The following is a 17,706-nucleotide window of genomic DNA, read 5'->3' on the forward strand; positions in this document are numbered from 1 at the left end:
ATATTAATCCTCAGTCCAGCCTTAATGGCGTGCTCTCCTAAGTCGTCTATGGTTTTTGCCATCTCTTCCTGTCAAATCCACTATGGCTGCAATGTTACCTGCATATCCAAAAACTGTGTTCTACCATTTAGCTTGACCCATTTGCCTTCTCTTTCTCAAGGACCAAACTAAAAAGCAATGGTGAAATCACATCACCTTGTCTCACATCTTTTATGATGTTGAATTCTTTGGACATCTCCCTGTGGTATTTCATATTGGCTTTTGTCTCCACTGTACACATCTTAACACACCTCCACAAGTTAGTTAACTGTGTCTGTCATCTGTGTCTACTGTCATAAGCCTTTGAGGAATCTATAAACATTACCAGGAATCGATGGTTGAATTTCCAGCAGTTCTCTCAATTTGTTCCATAAATCTGAATGGTACTCCCCAATTATATCTTCAGCAAAATGCTTCAGCTTTTCAAGAATTGTTAATGACAACACTTTTTATGATGCATGTCACAGAAATATCTATATAATTACAAAAATTTCCTTTACTGTTTCTTTTGTACTGTAGTATAATGGTAGCTCACTTCCACTCTTTTAGGTGAGATTGTAATCTCTTTCTGAAGTGTTCAACCTCCTGCCTTCAACATCCCTGCTGCTATCCTATCTCCTCATGGTGCCTTATTATCCTTCAGTTTCTTAATTGCTCTAGCTATGTGATGTTGGTTTACATCAGTCTTTTTCTTTCTCAAAACTCTCTGTGATTCTTCCTTCTTGGTAGACATTTTCAGGATTTTCAGCATTCAGTAACTTCTCAAAATATTCCCTCCACCTGTTCAGAATCCTTTTCTTGTCTGTTAGCATATTTCCATCCTTATCACTGAAAGCTAACACCCCATTTCTTTGAATCTTCCACACATGTTTCATCATCTGAAACATTTTTCTGCTGTTTCCTTCTCTCTTTCATTAATCATGTTGGTCATGACTTTTTTTTCTCTGTCCTCAGAATCCTGTTTGTTTCTCTTTTTAAGTTCTTGACTTCTTCCTGCTTTTCTGCACAATTTCTATCCACCATGAGTGCTTCCCTGCCTCTCTTCCTGGTGTTCATAGTTTGTTCACATTTATCACTAAACCATTTCTGCTTGGTTGTTGGCTTCATTTCTCCTAGAATTTCCTTTGCTGCTTCAGCTACAGTCTTCTTTGTATTTGCCCATTGATTGTTAACACTTCTTCCATTACTGTGGCTTTATTCCAGGTCTTCAAATTTGTTATGCACTCTAATATTATACTGGTCACACTGTTCTGGATCTTTAAGCTTCTCAACAGCAAACTGTTTCATGACCATGTTGTTCCTCTTTCTTTTATAACACAATCATAACTGTAGTTTGCCAATTACTAAGTAATTTTCTATGTCCCCATCAGCCCAATTGTAAGATCTGATAGCTGTCACACACTTCTTGTAACTCTCATCTATAAGCATGTGATCAATCTAACAAGCAATTGAAAATCCTGGTTGGAATATCAACAATATAAGGAAACGGTAGATTGCTACTCACCATAAAGATGACATGTTGAGTTGCAGATGGGCACAATGAAATGACACTTACACATCAGCTTTTGGGCAAAACCTTCTTCAGAAAACACACACACACACACACACACACACACACACACACACACACTTGGGCCAAAAGCTAAAGTGCAAGTGCCCTTTCATTGTGCTGCCTGCAACTCAAAGTATCATCTTTACATCTATTATCAAACTGATGGATTGTATTACTGTCATGGGAAGTCCAGTTTCCTTTATGTATTTGTTTGTGGGGGAAGGTCATTGAGCTCACCACAAGGTTCTGGCGTAGTGGAGTACTGATGAGATGTAGCCCAGTATTATTTGTTTTGCTGTACACTCTCCTTCCCAGTTGGTGACCTATTATGTCTTCCTATCCCACTTTGGCACCGAAATCTTCCAAAATGATGTAATATTTCTGGTACCAGTGCTTTACACTGTTCTTTCTAGATCTTCATAAAACTCACTTTTCTCCTTTTTGCCATTTAATTTTGTAGATGAATATGCATTAACAGGTGCTACATTTCAGTATTTATGCCTTGTAGTGAAACATGATATCCTCTTGCTGTTTGCACTGAAGCTCTTCACATGTCTTACAAAATGGTCACTCACCATCCTGTTCCATATTCATGCCTTCCGTTATCTTTGCACCCTCAATAAAAGGTAACAGATTTAATTTCATGTAAAATCCCATCCCCACACTATCCAGTTTCTTGTATTGCAGTGATATCACAACATTCCATGTGCTGACTCATAAACCAATCTATCTAGTCATTTTTTACTTTTAGGGTTCCATCCTATTCCCAATGCACACTTCTAAGGTTTTTGGTAATGATATATGTCCGCTGACCACATTATGGATGCTGTGCAGGGTTAGGCTAGTAATGGGGTTGCCACTTTTCTGCTCTTGGGCTAGCAAGATTTGTCCTTGTGGTTTTCTCCCATAGGAGTACAGGTTTCACCACACCTCAAGAGCTCCCAATGTCCTATAAAATAGATACATCCAGGATATGTAATAAATGGAAAAATAGGCAAGACAGGTCACTGTGAGGAACACTTTGTATGACTGCTCCCTGAGACTTTTCTGGGTTGGCTGGAGCTGTCAGTGCTATGCTACCACTGATATAGCTCACAGCTTCACTGGAGCATGCACCCTCCCACCCATGTGAACAGTGCTATGATGAGGCAGTGTCCCCTGAGAGAGAGAGTTTCTTACTTTATGTTAAACAGTAGTTGTACCTTTTAATCATAGTATGTGACTCCACTCTGAATGTGTTGTGTTGTGTTGTGTTGATTATGATTCAGCTTAAACTAGTTATTATTGTCAACAACAAAAACCATTAAGATGTAAATGTACTAATGGGTGATTCTTAGAATTCCAATATACTTAACGGGACCTCATGAAAAAAAAGAGTGCTTATCTATTTCTCAGACTATTTGCTTTTGCTGAATAAATAATTTAGTTACTTTAGATGCACTGTTCCAGAAGATAATTCTGTAAGACAGGAGTAAATGAAAATATTCCAAACAAGCCAATTCTCTTCTCCTTGGTCAACATACTGGAGATAGAAGTACTTCTATGAGCCAAAATGCTGAACTGAGATTTTTTATTAGTTTATTGCACATTTACTCAGATTTAGCTTGCTATCCAGTTGGATCCTAAGGAATTTTACACAAGCAATGTCTTATTTATTGTAGACCAAGCATGATTTTTGCTTGTTTGAAGTTTCAAAATATGAGTGAAGTAGTAGGGATATGGCTGGGGAGTGAAAAAGTACAGGGACCACAAACACAGTATACTTTAAATCAGTTTATTACAAACAATAAAATCTTTACATTGAGAAATATGCATAAATGAGAAAATGAGAGTAAGCATATTTTTCTTTTTTACTTAGAAAACCTGTAGCACATTTAGAGAACAAATAATAACAGATTAAGGACAAGCAAATTAAAAGAGTGGCTTGAGGCCAAAGGACAAGTGTGTCCAACAATGACACCAAAATGACTTTAGGTTTTAAACATTTGTAGTACAAATGAGTTATAAATTAAGGCCAGTTAAACCACACTTAATCAGTAGTGACCAGCAACTGCAAAACTGACTTAAGGCCCAGTGAAAGGTATGTTTCATCAGTAGTCAATGTAATTTAAGGTTACAGATAGTTACAGTACAAATGGCTAATGAAAGTTAGCAACTGCAAAATTGCATTAAAGCCCAATAATGGTGTGCTTCATTAGTAAGGAATCAACAATATTTTAAGAAAGAGATATGTAGTGAATGAATGGTGGGTGGCCACTAAAGCAAGCTTTACAACTGGTAGAGGTGCAACAACATTAGGATTTGCCCAGAAATTTAGTGAAAAAAAACAAAAGTCCATAAGCAATTATACAAGTTCCTAGAGGCCAGTGGCCAAACCAAGCAGTAGGCTAAACTTATACTACGCGACACCAAGTGAGACCAATGTTTAACCTTAGGGGTAGCAAACGATGACAGTAGCTTCTCAAATACGCAGACAGAGGGAGCTACGCCCAGTGTGCAGCATGACAAAATAAGCAGTTGATAAATAATTAACAGACGGAGGACTAGTTCAAAAAATAACAAATGGCATGTAATACAAATTTAATGTACTTGGCTAGTCAGCTATCTTACCAAAAAAAAAAAGATAAAAGATCTCATTTAATGAATGTATTGTCAAATCTGTCCAGTTACTGTCTCAATAACAAAGCTTTAAGTAATATAAACTTTGAACATAGCTGCTAAGGTTCAGTGACCATGTCAGAATTATACACTCCTGGAAATGGAAAAAAGAACACATTGACACCGGTGTGTCAGACCCACCATACTTGCTCCGGACACTGCGAGAGGGCTGTACAAGCAATGATCACACGCACGGCACAGCGGACACACCAGGAACCGCGGTGTTGGCCGTCGAATGGCGCTAGCTGCGCAGCATTTGTGCACCGCCGCCGTCAGTGTCAGCCAGTTTGCCGTGGCATACGGAGCTCCATCGCAGTCTTTAACACTGGTAGCATGCCGCGACAGCGTGGACGTGAACCGTATGTGCAGTTGACGGACTTTGAGCGAGGGCGTATAGTGGGCATGCGGGAGGCCGGGTGGACGTACCGCCGAATTGCTCAACACGTGGGGCGTGAGGTCTTCACAGTACATCGATGTTGTCGCCAGTGGTCGGCGGAAGGTGCACGTGCCCGTCGACCTGGGATCGGACCGCAGCGACGCACGGATGCACGCCAAGACCGTAGGATCCTACGCAGTGCCGTAGGGGACCGCACCGCCACTTCCCAGCAAATTAGGGACACTGTTGCTCCTGGGGTATCGGCGAGGACCATTCGCAACCGTCTCCATGAAGCTGGGCTACGGTCCCGCACACCGTTAAGCCGTCTTCCGCTCACGCCCCAACATCGTGCAGCCCGCCTCCAGTGGTGTCGCGACAGGCGTGAATGGAGGGACGAATGGAGACGTGTCGTCTTCAGCGATGAGAGTCGCTTCTGCCTTGGTGCCAATGATGGTCGTATGCGTGTTCGGCGCCCTGCAGGTGAGCGCCACAATCAGGACTGCATACGACCGAGGCACACAGGGCCAACACCCGGCATCATGGTGTGGGGAGCGATCTCCTACACTGGCCGTACACCACTGGTGATCGTCGAGGGGACACTGAATAGTGCACGGTACATCCAAACCGTCATCGAACCCATCGTTCTACCATTCCTAGACCGGCAAGGGAACTCGCTGTTCCAACAGGACAATGCACGTCCGCATGTATCCCGTGCCACCCAACGTGCTCTAGAAGGTGTAAGTCAACTACCCTGGCCAGCAAGATCTCCGGATCTGTCCCCCATTGAGCATGTTTGGAACTGGATGAAGCGTCGTCTCACGCGGTCTGCACGTCCAGCACGAACGCTGGTCCAACTGAGGCGCCAGGTGGAAATGGCATGGCAAGCCGTTTCACAGGACTACATCCAGCATCTCTACGATCGTCTCCATGGGAGAATAGCAGCCTGCCTTGCTGCGAAAGGTGGATATACACTGTACTAGTGCCGACATTGTGCATGCTCTGTTGCCTGTGTCTATGTGCCTGTGGTTCTGTCAGTGTGATCATGTGATGTATCTGACCCCAGGAATGTGTCAATAAAGTTTCCCCTTCCTGGGACAATGAATTCACGGTGTTCTTATTTCAATTTCCAGGAGTGTATTAGAACAAATAAGCCCTCGGTCACAAATATTAAGTCAAAATTGACCAGGTTTCGACGCTACTATGAGAGTCGTCTTCAGAATTAGACTAACTGCTCTAAACATATTAAGTGTATAATACATTAATAAAATTAAAGTTTGTACTGACTGGAAAAAGATGCAGTACTTACAAGTCACATATTAAAAAAGATCCATTCGCTCCCCTACAGAAAGTTCTGGCGTTTATAAGATCATCTGCGATACCTGCTCCTCCTATTATATAGGGCAAACTGGACGTGCTTTCACCATCAGATATAAAGAACATCTTTTGAGAAAGAACGGCACCTGTCCCCTAAATTCATCCTTTGCCAATCATCTCTTAATTACTGGACACGTGCCTAAAGCCATAGGCAATAACAATATTCTGCATACCAAAAAGAAGGGGCATAGGTTAGATGTTTTAGAGGAATTGGAGATTTTGAAACATCTCTCTCATCATGATGGCCTCATTCTCAACGAACAGCTGCAGCTGCGAAATAAAAACTTTTTCAGCTGTATAAAGCCATTGCTTGATCTTTGATTCTGATTTCCTCAAGCAATTTACCGAAATGCTGTTTTCCTGTTACATCTTTGCTGTTTTCTTGTATGTCATAACTAACGTTTTTTTACATTACAAAATGTATCTCTGGTTAAAGCAGATAAATATGTAACTTCATCCTATTATTATTAGTGCTTACGTTATTCCTGAATCAGCTGCATCACAATTTCATGTGTCTAATTTTGAATGTACAGTAGCCTAGTTGTTTCTGCGGCTACTAGATGGCGCTCGTAGCAACACCATGTTTACTTGCCCACACTCTCTAATGTGGGCACCTCAGTCTTGTTGCAACCCTTGTTCACCAAAGTACAAGCAGCCCTTAGCAGCTCGCCATCTTACTTACAACTATTCATGACATCGTCTTTCCAGCTTAGATCTCTTTTAATATGTGACTTGTAAGTCTGCATCTTTTTCCAGTGAGTACAAACTTTAATTTTATTAATGTATTATATACTTAATATGTTTTAGAACAGTTAGTCTAATTTTGAATACAATTCTCATAGTAGCGTCGAAACCTGGTCAATTTTGACTTAATATTTGTGACCAAGGGCTTATTTGTTCTTTAAGTAATAGTTAATGTGTCCTGCAACACACACATAGGACTAAAAATGGTATTAAATTTACAGCCAATTTGTAAGTTAAACAAGCACTGAAAGCACCAGCAAAACAAACTGAATAAACATACAGTCATAAAATGTAGGACACTGGATAACATATGAGGCAGGCAAATTGTTGGCAACTTTAACAGAAAGTGCCTAAACCACTGTTTTAACAAATTAGCACACACCTTAAAACACTAATAAATGTGAGATGAAAGAATAGGGTAGGTAATCTGCATCAGGATATAACAGAAAGTGTCTCTCAGACACACACCACAAAGCAGCCATGCTACTCAATAACATGGTGAATAGATAACAATTTTACCAAAAAATATTTTAATGTACATTCACCACAATCTCATATATATGCCTGGTATCAAATACAGATGAGTGCCATTAGCCTGCAATACCAGACTGGAGCAATGACACAAATATCAAGGGGGTATGAAAGGAACCAGGATGCACAAAATTAAAGCCTGTTATCAAAGGATCTCATCATAGGCCATAATATGGGCAGGCAACTGCTCCCCAAACAGGCTTATTTTCTTTAATTGTCAGGTAGAAGATAGCCATGTTCCCAACCAGTGTGATAGCACCAATAACTCTCCACAGGTGAGGCCTCCACCTTCCAGCAATGTTCAGACAATGCAAAGCACTCACACATCCTCAGTCAACATGGACCTTCAAATGCCACTGCTGCAAGTCAGTCACTACTCCATAGCAAGGTGAGCATAGGCATACATCCGACCCATGGCAGCTTGCATACACACTCTCATGGCCTTGTGTCCTCTAGTCTCCCAGCAATAGCCCAGAGGCAAATTTAGTGCAAGTACAATCAGAACTAGCAAAAACATCACATGTGCACCGCGCAATGAGCCTTTATAAGATTAAAACTTAAACTGGTTGCTTTGAAGCAGTTTTACACTTTCTCTGTTATCTATTGAGAAGTGTCTGGTAAACTGAGTTTGGACTCTTGATTAGTGTGCTTGTGTTGTCAGCAAACATTAAAATTTTTTAACTAACCTTTAAAGTCATTAGAGAATCATGTAGTTAGGTTAAGAACAAGAGTAATGATTCTTTTTGGACACTACATGTTATATTTACACATTCTGAGGCTAGTTGCATGCGTGTGACACTTAAGGCTTATCCATTAGGAATGTCTGATAACACAAGACCATATAAATACAGGAAACTGCAATTATCCACTTTTTCAAAATATTTGTTTATTCCATCAAATAGTTTTTAAACCTATTCAGGCTCATCTTCAGATGGGGCACATGGAAGTTACATTTTTATTTTCATTGCACAGTGCTGAGTATTGTCTTGTGATAGTGTGGGTGGCTTTTCTAATTAGTATCCACCTGGCAGCTTCCATTGTGATTGCTGATTGGCCACATATCACTCCCTATTCACTGTGAATATAACTGTACACTCACAGTCACAATAAATAAGGCAGTGTCCAACTTGTGCTGTATAACTGGTGTTGCACACTGGCAATTACAATGGAAGCTGCCAAAAATATCCTTCTAGAATGGAAAGAGTTACCCCAAAACATAAAACCATACGACATAAGTGAATGAAAATAAGCAAAGTAGACTAATTTACGTGTCGAAGTATCACTCACTTTTGATACCGTTCGAATAGTGAAAATGGCAGTATTAAGTCTTCGAACAAGGTCCTGAACGTGGGCTTTCCATGACAGCTTACTATCTATCTGAACACCTAGAAATTTGAACTGTTCAGTTTCACTTATCATATGCCCGTTCTGTGAGATTAAAACGTCAGGTTTTGTTGAATTGTGTGTTATAAACTGTAAAAACTGAGTCTTACTGTGATTTAACGTTAGTTTATTTTCTACAAGCCATGAACTGAGTTCATGTACTGCACTACTTGAAACCGAGTCAATGTTTCACACAACATCCTTTACTACCAAGCTAGTGTCATCAGCAAACAGAAATATTTTAGAGTTGCCCATAATACTAGAGGGCATATCATTTATATAAATAAGGAACAGGGGCACCCCCCACTTAACAGTACCCCACTCAGATCCCACATCACAGCCATTATCAACATTGTGAATAATGACCTTTTGCTGCCTGTTGCTAAAGTAAGAGGTGAACCAATTGTGAGCTACTCCCCTTATTCCGTAATGGTCCAACTTCTGGAGCAATATTGTGAGATCAACACAGTCAAATGCCTTTGTTAAATCAAAAAATACGTCAAGCGTTCGAAACTTTTTGTTTAGCCCATCCAGTACCTCACAGAGAAAAAAGAATATAGCATTTTCAGTTGTCAAACGACTTCTAAAGCCGAACTCTACATTCGATAGCAAGTCGCGTGATATAAAATGATGAATTAACCGTACATACACAGCCTTTTCGATAACTTTTGCAAACACTGATGGCATAGAAATAGGTCATTCATACCTATCATTATAGTTTGACATGTATAATTTTGTGTTCTGCATAGATTAACATGGTCACAAAATGTGCCAACAGGTTATGTTCTCCATGTTTAGCATTTCTGGGACTTAATTTGTGAGGTCTTTTGTTGTTTTCTCTGTGAAGAATTCGTTATAAAAGGCAAACTTTAAGGAATTTGAGACAGTATTCTACCACAGACCATTTTCTGAAAGCTCCTGAAAATAATGGAAGGAGTGGACTGAGTTGGTAAAAGTTCGTTTATCTCCATTTTTTACAAACTGGTGATAGTCCAGCATATTTAAGTCTATGAGGATATTGTGACGAAGCAAGCTGGGATAATTTTAATTCCCCTCTTGTTTTGCCATCTGCCTAAATTTCGTTTTCTTACTTTTGACAAATTACTATAAACATACGTGAGCATAATCTGCATTTTCATATAAGAGAAAGGTTGGACCTCAGTTTTAAAAAATATAACACCAAGTCTAATTTTGTGCTTAGTTTTATGTATGTAATTGATTTTCTAATTTATTTTGACTATTCCTAGTTAGTATCATTTGTTATAGGGTGAAATCAGTGATTGTTTTGTAACTTAAATTCTACTGTTGACATATAAACAAGTATAGATTCTGTAATAATTGTAAACATTTGGAAGACGAAGTACTAGTAATATTAAAGTATCTATTTAGCTCTATTCAAAAACATGTTAGCAAAACAAGGCCTTCATTAATTTCAATGTAATTAACAGTTTTGTCTAAAGTATTGTTTGTGTAACTGTATTTGTTAATTTCATGATTTAAACAAATAATTCTGCCTAAACCTCATAGTAGAAGAAACTGTTGAAAAGATGCAATTTTTCAATGTTTCAGTTAATGTAAAGAGTCAAGTTTTAATTGTAATTTCTGTAAATTAAACTTTGAACAATGTCTAGTTTCAGTACCGATTATAGTGATGATATATAAGGGCCCGATTTTTGGTCATGAGACAGTCAGTCCACGGCTGAGTTTCAGATGAGTAACTTGTGCTGGTTAGAACAACAACAATGCTTCAATTTAACTGTGAAATAAGTGTTAAACAATTAGCCATGTGTAAAAACAGTTACAGTGTCTGCTGCATAAGTACCTGATTATTCTTCAGGAACTGCGAACTTTGTCATTAGATTTTACTGCTCGCAGAGGTTCAACAAGAAACTATTGTAGCAGTATGTGGAGTTTCACCTGCAAACTATAAATGAGGCATATTGCAAGTTAAACAATAGTGCACTGGCCACATAACTGTATTATTTGGGGGTTGTGAACAGTGAAATTAAAGTACTGTGGCATACAACTGTGCACCTCTTGACTACATCATATAAATTAGTCAGTGTCAGAATCCACACAACCCATTTTTTCAGCCAATATATGCCCTTCATCACTGACTAATTACAAACATAGCTTAAGATATTTCAGCAGAAAATTTTAATACTCTGCTAGAAACACTATCATGGCTTACATTACTTTTTAAATGACCTAGAGGACTTTGTAATGTCCTTAGTAGTTGCAGTTTTGATACTAATGTCTGCTAATGCATTATGTGTCTGCCAAATAATGCAGATGTACTTCATTCAGCTTCTTTATTAGTAATTCAGCATTTGTACATGCAATAGACTTCATCAGTAGAATTACTTGTTAATATTACAATGGTCTTGCCGCAGTGGATACACCGGTTCCCGTGAGATCACCGAAGTTAAGCACTGTCGGGTGTGGTCGGCAATTGGATGGGTGACCATCCAGGCCACCACGTGCTGTTGCCATTTTTCGGGCTGCACTCAGCCTCATGATGCCAATTGAGGAGCTACTCGACCGAATAGTAGCGGCTCCGGTCAAGAATACCATCATAACGACCGGGAGAGCGGTGTGCTGACCCCACGCCCCTCCTATCTGCATCCTCAAATGAGGATGACACGGGGGTTGGATGGTCCTGATGGGCCACTTGTGGCCTGTAGGCGGAGTGGATTACAAAATATATATGTAAATTATTTAGATTGTTGTATTTGGCATTTCTAATTATTCATCTAAAGAATAAAATTGGATTGCTAGCAAGAATCCTTGCAGTTTGTCCTTAAATGATTTGATTGGCATGCTTGTGGTGTGTTCAAACAGTTTGTTATACGTTTTGATTTGTTTTTGCTAGTCCGTTTTGTGGTAAGAGCTGAGTAGCACTGGTTCTTGTGTTATAATCACATCTCTGATTTGTTATGCTTAAATCTGATATTTCAGCAAGTACATAATTAACACTTTCTATAATATATAAATTAAATACAGTGATAATCTTATACTTAGTGAACAAAAGCTTGCAATGAGTTCTGCTATCTCATCTTGCCATTACTGTAGGTGTTTTCTCTCTGAATTACAAGGACTTCGTTTAGCTTTTTGCTATTTCCCCAAAGTACTAATCTGTAAAAAAGTGCTGTCCTTACATATTCAAAGGTAACACGACTAGTCTCTGCAGCAAGTATATTACTCTTGATGACCTAAGTATTATTTATTCTACACGGGTGTTGCTTGTTAGTTTGCTCTCAAGAGTAATACCTAAAAGTTGTATATTGTGTTTTCTATTTTTGCAGTCTTTGATAGCCTGATCCACATATTCTGCATCTTATTTATATTTAATAGTAAACCATTTGCATTTAACCAGGATGATGCACTTTCTTTCACCAAATTCATTCTTTTGGCAAGGTTGCCAAATACATAATTAACATACAGAATAGTTGTATCATCTGTGTGTGTATATATCTTTACATTATTATTATCCAGTAAGTCATTTGTTTCTACCAGGAATAGAAGAGGCCCTAATTTTGATCCCTGTAGCACTCTAAAGACTGGAGTCACCTTGGATAATTTGAGGGGATCAGGAAAAAAACCCTCTTCAGTACACAATTTTATTGTGTATGTTAATGGAACTACAATGTAATGTGTTATTTCTTTCCACAGGTTATCTGACATATTAGAAATATCTGTAGTATATGAAATTTTCAAGTCTTTGATAGTTTCAAGGACTTTTCCTTGGTTTATCTCCCTAAAGTTGCTTAATGAAGGACCAGCACGGTCATGGTTTAGGTCCGTGTTTTTAAGGTAATCCATATATATTTGAATTTGTGGTGTCTGTTCTTTCAGACATTTCTGAAAGAGTAGATACAATATGGATTCTGCAGCTGTGAAACATATAATGCAAACTGAAGGTGGAGAGGGAGAAAGGAAAATGGAGGGAAAGGAAGGGACTATTGAAATCAGCTGCATCAGGACTTTATGCAGAATCAGTGGTGATGAATGAAAATGTCTACTGGACTGGGATTCAAACCTGGGGTCTCCTGCTTACTAAGCAGTTGCATTAACCACTGTGACACTCGGACACAGTGTTTATCATGGCATGCCTCTCAGCTGACCAACTTTCCCACCTCGAGCTATCTGTCCACAGATCCTGTCCATGTCCTCCATGCATGCTACTTTGGGATAAATATAGTGTCCATGTGCAGCAGTGGTTAATGCAAATGCCTATTAAGCAGGAGATGCGGGTTCGAATCACAGTCCGGAAAACATTTTCACTTATTGTTGCTGATTCTGCATAAAGTTCCAGTGCAGCTGACATCAGTAGTCCCTTCCCTTCCCTTTTTTCTTATTAACTTTTTGATTTCTTCTGCATAGTTCAGAAAGTATTAGTTGAATATACACTCCTGGAAATGGAAAAAAGAACACATTGACACCGGTGTGTCAGACCCACCATACTTGCTCCGGACACTGCGAGAGGGCTGTACAAGCAATGATCACACGCACGGCACAGCGGACACACCAGGAACCGCGGTGTTGGCCGTCGAATGGCGCTAGCTGCGCAGCATTTGTGCACCGCTTCCGTCAGTATCAGCCAGTTTGCCGTGGCATACGGAGCTCCATCGCAGTCTTTAACACTGGTAGCATGCCGCGACAGCGTGGACGTGAACCGTATGTGCAGTTGACGGACTTTGAGCGAGGGCGTATAGTGGGCATGCGGGAGGCCGGGTGGACGTACCGCCGAATTGCTCAACACGTGGGGCGTGAGGTCTCCACAGTACATCGATGTTGTTGCCAGTGGTCGGCGGAAGGTGCACGTGCCCGTCGACCTGGGACCGGACCGCAGCGACGCACGGATGCACGCCAAGACCGTAGGATCCTACGCAGTGCCGTAGGGGACCGCACCGCCACTTCCCAGCAAATTAGGCACACTGTTGCTCCTGGGGTATCGGCGAGGACCATTCGCAACCGTCTCCATGAAGCTGGGCTACGGTCCCGCACACCGTTAGGCCATCTTCCGCTCACGCCCCAACATCGTGCAGCCCGCCTCCAGTGGTGTCGCGACAGGCGTGAATGGAGGGACGAATGGAGACGTGTCGTCTTCAGCGATGAGAGTCGCTTCTGCCTTGGTGCCAATGATGGTCGTATGCGTGTTTGGCGCCGTGCAGGTGAGCGCCACAATCAGGACTGCATACGACCGAGGCACACAGGGCCAACACCCGGCATCATGGTGTGGGGAGCGATCTCCTACACTGGCCGTACACCACTGGTGGTCGTCGAGGGGACACTGAATAGTGCACCTTACATCCAAACCATCATGGAACCCATCGTTCTACCATTCCTAGACCGGCAAGGGAACTTGCTGTTCCAACAGGACAATGCACGTCCGCATGTATCCCGTGCCACCCAACGTGCTCTAGAAGGTGTAAGTCAACTACCCTGGCCAGCAAGATCTCCCGATCTGTCCCCCATTGAGCATGTTTGGGACTGGATGAAGCGTCGTCTCACGCGGTCTGCACGTCCAGCACGAACGCTGGTCCAACTGAGGCGCCAGGTGCAAATGGCATGGCAAGCCGTTCCACAGGACTACATCCAGCATCTCTACGATCGCCCCCATGGGAGAATAGCAGCCTGCATTGCTGCGAAAGGTGGATATACACTGTACTAGTGCCGACATTGTGCATGCTCTGTTGCCTGTGTCTATGTGCCTGTGGTTCTGTCAGTGTGATCATGTGATGTATCTGACCCCAGGAATGTGTCAATAAAGTTTCCCCTTCCTGGGACAATGAATTCACGGTGTTCTTATTTCAATTTCCAGGAGTGTATCTGCTGGTACTAGAACTGTAATCAGAGTTTCTGTCTACACTTTAATGTTATTAATTACTGACCAGGTTGGTTTGCCTTGGTTTTTACAGTTTTTTTATGAAATTAATGTTGGATCTTTGAATAGCCAATTGCAACTGCAGATCTTTCTTGTACAGCTTCTTTTTTTTTCCATCCAGTTATTAACTCAGGCCTTTTAACAGCAGTAGTTAATTCTTTAGATTCTCCAGTTCTTGGGTGTACCATGGTTTTTCCTTCCTAATTAATTTCTTTTTCTTCTTCTTCTTCTTTAGAACAAGATGAGCATTTAAGATACTAATCAAATAATTGTTGAAGGTTTCTTAAACGGATTGGGGATAGGAATCACATCGTAGAAGTAATTTGTCCCAGTGTGTTATGCTTATACCAGATACACTACTTCTTTTCAGAATGTACTTTGTTAATATTAAGGTATTTTTATACTTAATTAACTTTTGTTGGGACATGTTCCCATCCACTTTCATAAAATGTTTTATCTCTACTGTTGGCATGCGGTGATCTGAGAAAATAAATTCTTTCACATAGATGGAATACATATCATGAGGACAGAAAGTCATTACCTGATCATACTTTTAGTCTAGTGAATTTTGAATTACTGTAATGGAGACTGTGCTGCCTTAGGATATTCAGTAACTTCTTTACAGCAGGTTTGTTAAAAGTTACAGCAAAGCTTGAATTTTTGTCTCCCCCAAATATTGTTACATAACCTTTCCACTTTGTTACGTAGCAGAGTACCCTGTCTGAATGATCTAAAATAGTATTTTCATCCAAGTCTGGGGCACAGTTCATCCCTGCTAAAATAACTTTCATTCTTGGTTGTTTATTGCTGGATACAGTATTTGCTGCCACTGTGACTCCCTGCAGTAACCATAGTTGTTAACCACTGAATTTATTAGCCAGTGATTTGAATGTATCATCATTATTGCCACAGTTATTTTCTGAAGACTCAAATTTAAATAGTTACTTTCAATTCTTTCTTGTTTAATAATATTCCAAATTCTTCCTGTTTCACTCTGGGAGTGTTTTATTTTTTGAATATGGTGCACTTTACATTATATAATATCATTTACTTATTTTTAAGTGAGGAAGTATTTTACAACACTTTTTTTTATTAGGTGGAGCACCTCCACACCCACACTAGCATGATGGCCAACTCAAAAGGTCTACTGCCATCTCTGAATAAGGGTTAGTTTTCACTAAAGTGAGATGTCGCAGGATGTGGGTACTGCGATGTTTTCGTACATCTGGTTAAGGTTAACCATTAAAATGCGCTTATCTGGAGATAGATTGGATTGAAAGTCGAACTAAGGGTAATAGTTTGAAGGGCAGAGGAAAAAAAGTGCCAAGGGAAAAAAAACCTCTGCAATAGTTAGGTTGTGTGGTAAGAGCAGTAGCGGATGTCTTGCTGCCTGCGACAGGTCATGCAAGGGTAGGTTTGGTTAGTAGTGGGTATCATGCATGTTGATACCTTTGATGATGTGCTGTGCTGTTACTGGGCGGCTGCCGCTAGGTGCCAGTGTTGATCTCTCGGTCAGTGTCAGCAAACCTGTAACAGTTAGGTTCATCATCGTTTTGTGACCGATAGGTCATTTATCCAATGGGCAGTGCAGGGTGATGTTGGTGATTTGTTTGTGTGTCAGTGGGTAAGCTCATCAGTTTCCCTGCTGTAGCCTGTTGGTCAGCTTTAGTAGCAGCTGGTATTTCCAGTTAATGTTGCTGATATGCAGGGGCTTGCCGACGTTTGTCGCTTGTTGGTGTGTGTTACCTTATCATAGGTGGTTATGCCCTAGCTAGCAGTGTCTTCGGCCGCTTATACTTCCACCTATGGTTGTGATCATAGTTCATAGTTCGAGTATCTCGAGTTCCTGTATAGTCATATGGCATGTTTTTTGAATACTTCCTTGAGGTTTTCAAGGCGGTATTCATTGTGAAGATCCATGGTGCGTGTGTAGCGTGGAGCATTGCTAATGATTCGTAGCAATTTTTTCTGTATGATCTGCAGGCAGCGCAGTCATGTAGGAGCTGCATATCCCCAGATGGGAGCTGCATACATCAGAGGTCTAATCACTGTCATGTATATGGACCTCAACGCCCTCATGTTCAGTGTGTTTTCCCTGTTGAGCATTGGGTACAGTTGTTTGAGCCTTGCATGCACTCTGTTGGCAATGTATTTTATGTGGTCCCCCCACGGAAGTTTATGGTCTTGCCAGACACCGAGATATCTGACTTTTTCCCCGAAATGTATTGGGCATGTATGTAGTGTTTTCTGTCTACTGTGTTGATGTTTACACAGTAGTTTCAGTCTGCATGTAAACAGAACTGCTTCACACTTGTCAGCGTTTACTTTAATACGCCATTGCTCCAACCAAGGCTCAGCAGTTTTGAGTGCCATCTGTATTCGTGAATAAATGTTTGATGGTTTCCAATCTTGTGCAAGGATGGCTGTGTCATCCATGTAGATGGCTAATGTCGTGTTTTGTGCAGCCGGGAAGTTATTAATGTTCAAGTTGAACAAAATGGGCCCTAGGATGCTTCCCGGGTACTACAGCTTGGATACCATGTCGTGTTGATTGTTTGCCCTACAAGTCAGTGTTGAAATATCTGTTTGTGAGATATGAGTGTACAAGACGTATGAGTCCATCTGGGAAACCAGCTTCACTTAGTTCGTGTATGAGGCCATGGTGGTAATAGTGCTTTAATTTATTGACAATGATGGGACAACAAGACTCGCTGTGCTTAGCAGTATGTCTAAGAAAGAGCAAAATTTTACACTTACACTGTTTACTTTTGAAATTTCTTCCCAGTGTTCTTTCCTGAAATTTCTCTCTAAACACTATAGGTGAGTCATTATTTATGGATCTTTGATAGAGTACTTTTCTTCCATGAACTCTATCTAGCTGTTTGGTATATTTTATTGTCAACATTTGACCATCATCATTATGTAAACCATTGACTATTGGTTTTACATCTAAAGGTTGTTGCCTCTAAAAACAAACTTTCAATGCCTTTTGCATTATAACCTTCAATAGTCATCTGGATTTTAACTGTGAAAATAATTTAAAGTTGGACATCAATGATTCTAGGTGTGTCTTGTCGGTACTGTCCAAATAGAGACCGATATTAAAGTCTCCACTAATGATGATTCTTCAGTTAAGTTTGCATAAATCTTCACAAATAATTA

The 17,706-nt window shown here is 40.5% G+C and overlaps 1 protein-coding gene and 1 long non-coding RNA gene across 4 annotated transcripts in view; one reads left to right on the forward strand and one right to left on the reverse strand.

The window, feature by feature from the left end:
* LOC124612353 (UDP-glycosyltransferase UGT5-like) overlaps positions 1-17,706 on the reverse strand; it is a 150,137-nt gene that overhangs the window by 116,640 nt on the left and 15,791 nt on the right. For both annotated transcript variants that reach the window (XM_047140508.1, XM_047140507.1), the window contains exon 2: positions 15,994-16,071. The gene's annotated coding sequence lies outside the window, so the exon portion shown is untranslated. The remainder of the gene's footprint in view (positions 1-15,993; positions 16,072-17,706) is intronic.
* The window catches only part of LOC124612354, a 61,741-nt gene that overhangs the window by 31,185 nt on the left and 12,850 nt on the right, over positions 1-17,706 (forward strand). The gene's annotated exons all lie outside the window — the stretch shown is intronic.

This window comes from Schistocerca americana, chromosome 4 (assembly GCF_021461395.2).
Source record: "Schistocerca americana isolate TAMUIC-IGC-003095 chromosome 4, iqSchAmer2.1, whole genome shotgun sequence".
NCBI lineage: Eukaryota > Metazoa > Arthropoda > Insecta > Orthoptera > Acrididae > Schistocerca > Schistocerca americana.